The sequence below is a fragment of the Paralichthys olivaceus genome, chromosome 19 (genome assembly GCF_024713975.1).
Source record: "Paralichthys olivaceus isolate ysfri-2021 chromosome 19, ASM2471397v2, whole genome shotgun sequence".
NCBI lineage: Eukaryota > Metazoa > Chordata > Actinopteri > Pleuronectiformes > Paralichthyidae > Paralichthys > Paralichthys olivaceus.
Window position 1 is genome coordinate 8,502,753 of NC_091111.1, and position 12,423 is coordinate 8,515,175.

The window sequence follows — 12,423 nt, forward strand, 5'->3', positions numbered from 1 at the left end:
CCTCTGCTGCTCTGCTCAAGGGAAAGACCAAAATGGATGAGACAGCAATTGAATTTTAATGTTTTTTTTTTCCTTTTTTTCCGCAGCTGTTCTTCGAGTGCTCCCCAGAAAAATTCAGTCTCTTGGAGTGGTGGGTGGAGTGCCAATTTCTCATGTTTTTACAGTATGTCGCTGATGCATGGACGCTGGCTGCAAAAAAACTTCTTAACTAAACAAATAACCAGCTACAATTTTCTGGGGTCAAGGTCCCATATTTGATTCTTTCTTGTTTTTTATTTTTTTTCATTTTAATATCGATACATATCCATGGTTCCAGGGCAGGAGTAGAAGAGCTTTATTTGATGTGACAACGCTCTAAATCACAGCAGAGTTCAGCTCCGCTCCATTTGCCTGTTTATTTTTTTTTTCATTTTCCGCCTTCACTTTGTGAGTGGGTCGACTAGAACACAACAAAGACACACAAGAGAGCAGATGTCTGATTATAATCATGGCGCCATTATCTAAAAATGAAAACAGTCTCCAGAGGAATGTAACCCATTAACCTTGCCAACGTACATCCTCCATATGTCCAGTTCAGTGATGGGCCATGAGAACTCCACTGTGTGTGTGTGTTTGACTGTGTGTGTGTGTGTGTGTGTGTCTGTGTGTTTTAAAATCAAAAGTTGGATCAAGTATAGAATCCTTTGTAAAACACTATGTGAGAGTCTCATGGGGTTGTAGCCTTATTGTACATATGTCCAGTGTTAGAGATACTGCATTTTTTGTTGTTTGCAGATGACACTCCATATTTCAGTAGATGAAGTAAATGTTTTAACACAAAGCCTTGAAAATGAAATGGTCAAACTTAAATGGTGGTTTCATGAAAATAATGAATCTATGAAACTAAAGAAAACAAAGTTCATGGTTTTTGTGAAGAGGAAATGATGAAAAACATTTCAGTGTGTTTATATGGAGTTTATGTTGTATGATTATCTGAATTTAGAGTTTTGAGTGGGATAATAGTTGACATTATGACATGTAAATGTCATATAGCATACATAAATGTAGTGTTCACTTATTTAGCTGATTTAGCTGTTGTGTGGAGCAACATGATTCCTAAACCTAACCCTTACCCTCCACAACCGGGGATAACCCACAAAAGTGAGGAATCAACAGTAATGCTCTGTGTCCCTGTGGAGAGACTCCCCAGACCATAGATCACATCCTCCATCTGTGCTCACTGGGTCCCATTTGCTCCAACAAATACCTGGTGGAGACAAACAATACTGCCCTATAATGAATACGGCACTGGTCCGATAAGATGTGATGATAATCATGATGAAGAGAGCACATCGGGACTTTTAAAACATAAGATCTTGTTGAATTACAGATATTATTAGTTATGTATTAAGCTTAAAGCAGAGCATTACCAGATTTTTTCCCAATTCAGAGGAGGAGGACCATGGAAGAAAAGAAATAAACAATGGTCGACAAATAAAAAAGGACGAATGAAAGAATGAACTTCTGACCTCGTGGTGGCTCAGAAGGTAAATGTCATGGGAATGTACAGCCACATAATGTCCCAACAAGAAGCTGAATTCATGCTGCCAACAACGTACAATCAAGCGTCACATAAGGAAGCGTTTGCAGAGGGTTGAATATGGTCTGTAATTAATTGGGTCCAGACTTTGATTTCGACGTCGAGTGGAGGTCTGCTTCAAACAGGGGTTCGAATCTGCCCCGACAGAAACAAAAGGTTGTGGCCTCGCGCAGTTCTCCCAAAGGACACAAGGCTCCTTTGTCAAGAAGCCTGGTGTTCTCCTGAGCGTTGCTGGTATTACTGAGTTCATGTGAGAGCAGCGCAGCGCCCCGATCCCGGATCCCTGACACACCTCCAGGGCTCCCGACAGATCTGCTCCTTTTCTCACAGGCAGTGTAAAACATAAATTTGTGAAATAAGTAGTTTTCTCTGTGCTGCCCCCGTTGAACTCAAGAATATTTATTGCAGTCATCACAGTCATGCACGTACTATACACTGTAGAATATGAACATGAGGTAGGTTTGGCTTTAAACTCTTAAATCACTTAATTGAATCACATTACACAAAGACACAATGAACCAATGTTTTAATTTGGAAGAACTGTGCACAAACGAATGATGTTCAGAGATACTATCCGAGCAATTCACATTACATTTAGAATTATAGATGTTTATCAGTGATTTGACAAGTTGTGTAGACTACATTATCTATACCTGCTCATCCAGTTCACAGTGTTGGGCAGCCTGGAGCCTTTCTGAGTATATAATCAGTAAAAGTCACCTTATCCTTCACACGTTTAAGGTTACATCCACAACACTACATTTTCATTTGAAAGTGTCATTTTTAAACTAAAACGTCTGGACGATGTCGAAGTTGTCAACACAGCGTTTATTTTTTTAAACAGAAGGTATTTTACAGCAGCAACATAAAAGTGTACACTCAGTAGTCATTATCTTGCATTCTCTCTCCACTCTTTGTTCTTTTTACGACATCTCACCGAGTGCTATGGAGTGGTAGGCATTGGAATGTCAGAACACAACAACTAACATGCCTGAAAACGCATGTCCATGTGACCAATTGCATATACTGGGAATGCTCATCCTGCTGGATTTGTCGAATAATAGCTTTCTATTCTATTGGTAGCCGAGGCCAATGCTGGTTATTCGCTGGAAACAGCGAAGTCAAGCTCGTGACTGATAAGACCAAATCAACAAGCGGTTGTGAGCGCCATCGTCAGTTTCCAAACTTCCAAGTATCTGCCCGTCAAGACTAAAATGCAGCCCCGGAGTTTTCAAACTAAAACTGGCTAGCAGTGTTTCCAAACTTCTTCTTTCTTCATTTAGCTGGTGGTAAAAGGTGAAAAGCGTATGGATGTATTATGGATGTATTATGGATGTATGTAGCCTTCGTCTCCACTTCACTTCCTCTGCATGTTAGGGGAGGCAGTAGCGCAGTCCATAGCGACTTGGCTTGGGAACCGGAGTTGGAGAGGTGCTAGTTCAGCCCTTGAGCAAGGCACTGAACCCCCCAATTGCTCCCCGGGCGCCTTCATGGCTGCCCACTGTTCCGTGCGTGGTCACTGTGTGGAATGTGCTCCGTTCACACGGATGGGTTAAATACAGAGGTCAAATTTCCCCATGTTTGCATGTTGCATGCTGTGTGTGGGACCAAAAATAGGAATCTTTTTGGATACTACTACACAGATACTTGGAGAACGTGGAAACACCCAGAAGGCCACAGCTGATTAAAATCGAGGATCTTGTGAGGGGACAGCGTTGACATCTGAACAACTGTGCTGCTCTCTGTACTCACAATGGGCCTCATTCACCAACCGTTATTAAGAAGAAATCTCTTCTTAAAACCTACTTACACAGTTTTTACCAAGATTCTGCCTTCCACTAATGTTTTCTTATCTGGGATGTGATCTTATGTATCTTCGCACACTGAAGAACACTCTTACACACATTGAAATGCTTCTGTAAAATAATCAGTTCTTGTGTTTTTTACTTTTAATTGCACAGTTAAGATTTAACTTACCATAATTGTTTTAATATTTAATTGTTTTAAACACACTTACAGAATATTTGGTTCATACTATACTAAGATAACACTTTTAAAACACATGAATATGCTTCAGGGAAGATTATTTAGTCACAAAAACAGTCGGTAGGTTTTACAGATTAAATGTGTCACAAGAAAAACAGATCAGGCTCAGGTCGAGTATCCACAGATGCTCAGCTGAGGAATCACCTGCAGTGCTGTGTTTCCAATGATGCGCTGCTCCAGTTCAGATAACTCTGTGCACCTTCCTTTTCTTTTGCCTTCCCCCTCTCTTCTGTGTTTGAGAACTTTTTTACAGTTTAAATCCGGTACGGCGCTGTCTTTAGATTTTTTTTAAATCATTCCTGAATTCTTAAATGTTCTTTTCATTGTGTATTTCTCTGCGTGCACATGCTGATTAGGAAAATGGTGTGCAGATTCGACTTAGAAGACATGGCATTCGTCAATGGATGTGAACAATTCTCTGGTTTAAGAACGCATTATGAATCTGACACATCATCTTAGCCCAGGACAGACGTGGCGTAGACAATATATTCATTCTACTGCAGGGGAATTCATTTGCTGTATTTCAGAACACTGAGTAGTTTGTAAATGAGACGTTGCATACTTTAATACAACCACAAACCTAACTCGACTGTGGCTGTCAGGATCAGGCAGCACTTTCCTCCAATCTAACTGTCTGACTCTTTCAGTGACACAAGCAAACACAAAGCTTGTAAGTGAATCCCTGCTGTGCAATATCCAACCTTGATGTAGCTGTAACTCGGTGCAGACGCTGTTAGATTAAATGTGTGTTCAGCCAGTGATTATCAAACCAATTTCACCCTGACTGTGACTGTTTTTCTCTTTTTTTCCCAACCTTTCTCTGAAGGTTTTCCTTGATCCTTGTGTTTGCGTCATGCTGCAGTAAATTACCTGCTTATCCGAAACACACAGATCTTGGTGCATCTTATCTCATTATCAGTGTAGCTACTAACTGATGTGGTAGACAGCTGGCCTTAATGTCTGTGGAGATTATCAGTCATCCAGGTCATGGTACATCCATGTGCTAAAAAAACAGGTCAATTGGACTTTGTTGCGTTTCTTGAAGACGTTTCACCTCTTCCTCATCCAAGAGGCCTCTTCAGTTCTGAGGGCTTTAATCAATCATCATTAAGTTGACTTTTATCTTTCTCGCTAATTTTTCCTTTGTGTACGTTCACACGTACTCAGATGTATCTGTGGCAAACCTTCACCTCCTGGTCGCTTCCATTCTGTGTGCACGAGGGGGCAAATAAAACATTCAATCCCCAGCATGGCTTCGCATGGAGTTCAACTTTGGTGAACTTTGACCGAGGTTTATGTGGTTGGCCCCACTTTCTTAGTGAGGCAAAATGGAGAAGAACCTGATATTCGCTGTGTCAAACCAGCTGCTACTTTATGATGTTGGACATTCAAATTTTAAACTTCACTAAATCTGTTAAATCTGTTAAATCTGTAACCATGAACATAAACTAATGACAGACCACACAACTGATTTCCATGTGTGTCAGATCCTGCACTGTCCAAAGACAGCAAGCTATGATATGTAATTTGCCTCAGGAGGCGTTCATCATTCAAGTATGTGTGACTGTGTCCTTAAGCTCGCAACATTGAATTAAAAATATTATCCTTTATTTTTAATTTAATGGGCCATATCCAATGTGAAACCAGTCAATTGTCAGATCAGCTTAAAAAAAATACTTGCTTCTAGCAATGTTGATCTAACTTGTCAACTTCAATTTGAACAACCTATGTAAAGGTTCAGCATGTAATCTGTAGGTGAAAGGGTTCTTTTGGCAGTAATTGAATATAGAATAATCCTAGATGTTTTCACTAGTGCGTTTCATCTAAATTGTACCAGTTGTTGTTTTCTTTACCCTAGAGTGTGCCCTTTACATTTAAATACTTTTTATTTACATCAGGAGAGGGTCCTCTCTACGGAGACCACCATGTTTTTTTTACAGCCCAAACTGTACAAACCAGACACGTTTTGAGTTTTTATGAAAACTGAAGCTTCCATTGGTTCATAGGGTGAGGTGAGGGGTATTCTGCTGCAACATACTACTTCACCAGTATATGTCACTACATTCTACACGCTAAACCTTCAATTCATGTCTGTGTTACCTGTTGAGGTAATTTTTTTTTTTATTTGGTCCAAAAATTCCTTTTTTTCAGTGGATGGTGTGGGGAAACCTATAGATGTTTCTTATTTTTATTAAGTTTAATAACTCATCAGATGCTTGAGACAAGTCTGTTTTTGTTGTGGGTCCTATATTTTATTTTATTCTTAACTACAATGATTAAATATATACATGTATACAAATTAACTTTTAAAAATAAAATAACTAATGTTTATTTAAATTGTTTATACCCATAGCTGCACTGATGAACCATTAACATAAGGACATGTATACTGATCAGAGCAGTCCATACACTGACATGACTCCAGAACTTTGTTTACATGAGACCTGGTTAGGTTATTTGTGATCCTGTACTTTCCCCAACCATCAGTCTGTTTGTATGTAATCCTGAGGCTTATCGAATGCATACATTACTTGATTTTTGTCAGGTCAAACAGTTACCTCATCCCAGGGAGTGAGTAGCCTCCTAATAAAGAACCATGTGTTTAATCAGTAGGGTCATGTTATGTTCCCGCTGTGTCAAACTTGAAATTATTGCCTGCAGCACTTGTTTGAATTCCTGTCACGATGTCAATAAAATGTGCTGTGTAAATTTTCTGTGAACTCTGAGCAGCTCTGCCACATGAGTCAGAAGGGACAGGAACCAGTACAGACCTGAGGGTTCAACTCCAGAGGAACATATTGTGCAGTATCATGCACAATTAAGTTATTTTATTTCAATTTTAAGCCTGTGACGGCTTATCATTTATGCTGATGACGATTAATCATTGAACATGACAGCATTAAATAAAAAAATGTTACTGATTTATTTGAAAAGAAAACTGCAGTGGTAATTGTTTCCCTTTGATTATCCACTTTTTGTTACATTTTGGTTCAAAAACCTAATCCTTTAAAGTCAGGGTCTGGTTTGTTTTTTGAGTTGAATCACGAGGAGTGAGGAAATGCTAAGTTACGGTCAAAAGAGAAAACTGGCTCTTGGTATGAAACAGGAAACAAGCCTGTCTTTTAAGTGAACCCATTCTTCCACCCCCACTTCCCCCGGGGTTGTTTTAAAGTGATAATAATGAAAAATCATTATTATCACTTTAAAACGTCCTCATTTCTGTCTTTATTCCTGAAAGACAAAAATCACAATATAGGCCTTTTCAAATCTTCTGTCCATCCTGTGTGTGCAGGGGCTTTTTAAGGACTTTGGGGGCCCCGGGTCACTTTTCCCTTCGGGAAGAAACAAATTAAACACAATACACAGTCTAGAGTTTCAACCAAACCTCTAGTATTACAAAACAATTTACTGAAAGATAATCGCATTTGGTCTAATCAGGGGGCCTCTGACCATTGAGTCTTAACAGTCCCCTGAACATAGCTAATCATAGAATTTAATGGGGTCTTCACAAAATGATTGTTGCTGTGGATCAGTCGGGGGTAATTGCCTGCTTTGTCTACCCTGTTGCAATGTCCCTGTGCATGTGATTGAACATTCAGCAAAGATCGTGTGAAAGCTTTATACAGAAACTACGGCTATTTTTTTGCTATTTTCACTTGCTCCCACGATGTCATTGCAAAGACACCTGTGTAAAACATTGCACACGATTTTAAAGAAAAGCTGCAATGAAATTGCGCCGTATAAATTGTGCTGTGGCTCAGGCGGTAATACTCCCTCACGCCTCTATCCAACTTGTTTCCTGTCTGAGCTTCACACTTGTGGTAAAATTACATAAAACTTGCAGCAAATAAACTTAGTTTTCTATCAATTCAAAAAAAGAAAACATATTGTCTTTGTTCTAATTTTTGTGTTGCCAGTCATGTATTTGTGTTTCTTAATGAGTCAGACATAACAAGACAGGAACCAGCTCTCTTATTCTGCAACTCCATCACATTTAGTTTGAAAGGCTGATGCCAGAACATGTAACTCCATCATCTTATACAGTGTTTATTTGCTTTGAATGTCCCAACTAACTACGCTAAACATGGAATTTATTTTCGGCCAATTTCTGGTCTGAACACATGGTTTGAATATTTGGGTTTCCTTCCTCTTGGTCTTGCCTGCCAAAGTGTCGTCAGAGTCAAGAATCTCCGGTCCTGACCTGGAGTGAACCCTCCCGCACAGCGGCGTGCTGCCCGAGTGAGTGGGCGAACGAGGACGCCAAAATGCCAAAATCAAAGCTGCTTTTGACGCTCGCCCCCGGTGCCGCGTGACAGGCTCCTTCCATTCACCTCTCTTACACTCTCATATATTTCTCTTTTTTTTTTACTCCCCTAGTGTGTCCTTGCCTGCCACTGTGTTATTCTCTGTATGCCTGCTCATTATTTTTCCTTGGAAATGCTTCTTCTCTCTCACTCATCTTCTTCACACACTCGGCCGACCTTCGCTTGGTTCCGTTCAGTTCATCGTTATTTCAAGCACGTTATCTCCTGTGCCTTTACACACAGGCTGGCAGGTTGCAGCAGCTGCTTCTACTTAAACTGGAATCAGTATTGCCGATCGATTCCCGCTCGTCACGGCTGACATGTTCAAACACGTGTAAATACTAACATCAACAGTGGCCCCATTCCAGTAAGTGTCAGTAGACAATGTCCGTGAGTGAGCGTGCTTAACACCAGAGCCCTGGAACTGGCCCATCTAAATTCTTAATGTTATAAATTCCATGTGTGCTTCTGTCCTTTGACAGCTTAATATGTCTGCTGTGAAAAACAGTTGTATTAGAGGTCTGGAGCTGCATGGGTTCCCTCTGGTTGGTGGTCTGGCCTTCTGGTTCTGAGGCCAATGCAGTTTGCCAGAGTTGAGGAAAGAAAGTGTAAATACTGAAGTTGTTATGGCCTAGAGCCAAATAAGGAAGCTTAATTCCAGGCCTCCATTGCTCTCATTGACTCCGATTAACAGACTGTATTATTTCTAGCTGAACTCACTATAATGATCGTTTTAATTCTGAACCTTGATCCATGTGTGATATGTTCTTTTTGCCTCTGATCAAGATTCCATTTGGGATTTGATGCTGTTGTGAATGCGTCGCCGGAGCCAATTCTCCAGATTTTACCCGGATGTCTGAAAACGGCTTAAGGCTGCAGCACACTGTCCCGCCTGTGCACCATGTGTTATCCTGTGTACCAGATTAAATGACACAAGGCCGCAGCTGTGAACTGTTTATAAAGATGGACAGCATTTGGAGCCAATAGTGAGTCAGTTTCATTTGTCAATTATGTTGATGATGTTTTTTAGCATCAAATAACTAGTTAAAACCTACTGTAATAAAAAAACTTGGACATACAGTTTGATAAAAACTATCTAAAATGACAGAAACCATCTAGAAAAATGCTTTGACTTTTATTTTACCTTTCAGTTTGATCCATGTCCCATCCACTAACATGGGAAAGACAGGGTTTGTGACCTATACGGACACTTTGGCTTCACTTTTGGGGCACTGCCCTAACGGCAATCACAAAAATTAAATACAATTATATGCTTCACACAGAATTAGTCTTAATTCTGAAATGTGTTCCTTCACTGATCTTTCCCCAAACGTTACCATGTGCTCCGAGTGTCTAACATAACATGTACATAAAAAAAATCTGGAACACACGTGAAAGATGAACATTTTGAGGATACATTCTTTGTCATTGTGAATTTGCATATATGTTCCTAAATGTTTCCTTAAAAAATATAATAAACATAATACTCTCCTCCTAAATACATATTTGAAATTAGTAGTAGAATCATTTGAAGCTGGCATGGTTGAAATTCTGTATAGATAGATGGATGGATAGATAGATAGATAGATGCTGTTTTATTTAACTCCTCTTCGGTGAATAGTTACTGGGGACATTTGTGCTTCAGGGAACACTCACATCACTTCTCATGGGAAATAATGTTTACTGCCTGACGTCTTCAATTAAGGAAGCTCTGGAGAAGATTAGGAATTTATGGTTAACTCATGGATCCTCCGAGCTGCTTATTATTGGTGACCTTAACCTCATCCGGCGATTCCGGCCACTCACATGAGCACAAACAACAATTTTAATTCAATAATGCCTCAGCTGATATCCAAACCTATGAAGTTAACAATTTCGCAATTTTACTGGATCTCATCCGAAGAAACAAACCTGTCTGTGTTTGTTCCCTCTGAACAAGCTTCTACCAATGATTTCATAGGGTCCCTTGTGTAGTTTTTCCTCTAATCATTATCAAAGCTGAATAATATAAACCACTTGTCTTTCTTTTTTCCTTTTTTTTTTTTTTTTACAATATTTTACTTACTTGTCAACATTTCCCACATTTACAAACCAAAACCCACAACGATGCATAACACAAATTAAGAGGACAAAACAAAGCAAGAATGTCACCACCCAGGCTCAAAATTCCCCTTAAGAAAAACATTGGATCTGCACCAAATTGTACACTCATAAATATCAGTCCCCTAAACTTGTCTGATTTTTCATTAAGGTTCATGAGTTATTCTCAGAAAAATCCACCAAAAACTCCCTTAACTGTGTTAAAAAAAAAGGAAAAACAATTTCTGGATCCACCCTCAGATCCACACAAAGATGAGTTCTTCCTCGAACCAAATTACATCCTTCCACCAAGTTTCATGTTCATCCATCCAGTAGTTTTTGCTTTATCTTGCTTGATCAAACCAACCAACAAATAAACAGACAACAGTGACAACCACAACAACAAAACACACACCCACAAGCTCAAACTCTCATCTGATTCACTAAAATAAAATAATACACTACAATACAAATTAAAACAACACCCCTCCCTCTGCTATTCAGGCTTCATCCCAATCGATCTCGTCGATTGAGTCAACGCCAAAGTCTTTATCTAATAAGTTTCTACATTCATGTTAGTTTGTGTTTAACTGTATCCAAGCAGGTGACAAAATACTCTATGCTATAAATAGTCTATTCCTCTTGTTCACCGTTGATTGAATTTTAGTCTAATTGACTCATTTTCATTTATTTCTCTGCAGGTCTCTCCTGACTGACCGGATTCAGACACTGATGCACCTAATATGGACTCACTCACCACTGTTGTCAGCTGATAACTGCATGTAACCCGACCCCCTACTAATATTTTATTAAAGACATGAAAAAAATGTAAAATGTGTGGTTATTGATCTGCAGAATATAGTTGTATTTCACTTAACCTTGGTTTCAAAGTAATTGTGCACTTTTCCTGGCCACAATTAACCGGTGGTGCAAGAGGGTGCGCTTCACATCAACTGTCTATAAGTGGGGCCAATGTTTTCATGACTTGGACTTAAATAAGGCAAGCGACCATAGACCACATCTGATCCAAACACTTATGCATCTGCCACAAAAAGAGTTAAATATATGAATGTACACATGTTTAACCCACAGTTAAAACTTTGCTTTACATTGTGCATGATCACCTCATGGACGTTCATGTTCGGTGCCCCAGCAGCACCTGTGTGGGCGTCAGATCAAGCCAATCAATGTATATACCTGCTCTTATAATGAAAAATAAGAAGTAGATCATTTTCTTGTAGCTTGTAGCGGTTTTAACTTATTTTTCCCCAAAGAAATTGTTAATGTTGCCCTATTAAATCTCTGAAATGCAGAGGAAGGTGCAGAAATGGGAAATCACCCAAACTGTAGTCTACAACTATGTGCTCTCTAATCTCCATTCTGAAATTGGTTCCGTAGAAAATATACCATAGACATTACTAGCTTTCACTCACGCCCACAGGATGAATAATGTATTGTTGTTACCTGCATTAGTTTTCTCAGTTATTTTTTACAGCTTAATTAGACATATTTAATTTCACAGTTTCGTGAGTGCACCTCATTATAGGAACAACTGATCTTGAAGTGAAAGAAACCTTTTCTTTTGTGATGCATGTGTGTGTCTGTTGAACTCACTGAACAAATAAACAAAGCTGGGCTGGATGAATACAAAGAGCTGAGGATTTACCATGGAAACTACAGAGGACCAGAAACAACAGAGGAAACAGTGATAACAAATGTAATTATTCATGTATGAATTAATTTATTTATCTATACACAATTACTAATCAATCAACAAATTCTTCAAATTAAAAAGGGATTTACAAAAACTACAAAATAGTCTGAGGTTTTGAATGAGATTATCAGATTATCCCAAACCCTGGTTATCAGAGAGCTTCTTACATGTCGTGGCTAATTTGCATTGTTTCACCCTGTTGTAACAGCACAAGGCCCAAAGTGTCACGGAATAGAGAGGTTGAATGGAGAAGCTAAATGACTCAGCAGGTTGAATAGCAAATAGGAAAAAAGGGAAGACAATTTATTAATGAATTCATTTAATTGTTTCTCCTTTTAGGTTGCATTTACACACACACACACACACACACACACACACACAAATGTAAAAAAATCTAATTAAAAAATCTATTAATTAATCAATTGTTGTTTTATTTATTAATGCATATTTCATATAGCACAGTAAATTATTTGTTTCTGTGACATTATCCATAAGAGCGAGTGATGGACAGTAATATTTTTTTGTAATTAAATAGTGAAATAATTCCCATTGAAAGCCTTTTTTACTGCATCACTACACAGCAAACACAACAAGTGTTACACAGACACACAACCAAGCACGACATGAATTTACACTGAGCATCAAAAACATTTCCTCTGTGTGTCCTCTCTTTGGGAACAGCTCCAGGTGAGGAAGTGCAA

The 12,423-nt window shown here is 39.0% G+C and overlaps 1 long non-coding RNA gene across 2 annotated transcripts in view; it reads left to right on the forward strand.

Annotated features, from left to right (window-relative positions):
- Positions 1-10,830, forward strand: part of LOC138405578 (uncharacterized) — a 30,546-nt gene extending 19,716 nt beyond the window's left edge. For both annotated transcript variants that reach the window (XR_011239366.1, XR_011239365.1), the window contains 2 exons: positions 8,716-8,915; positions 10,710-10,830. This is a non-coding gene — a long non-coding RNA (uncharacterized lncRNA). The remainder of the gene's footprint in view (positions 1-8,715; positions 8,916-10,709) is intronic.
- The last annotated feature ends 1,593 nt before the right edge of the window (positions 10,831-12,423 follow it).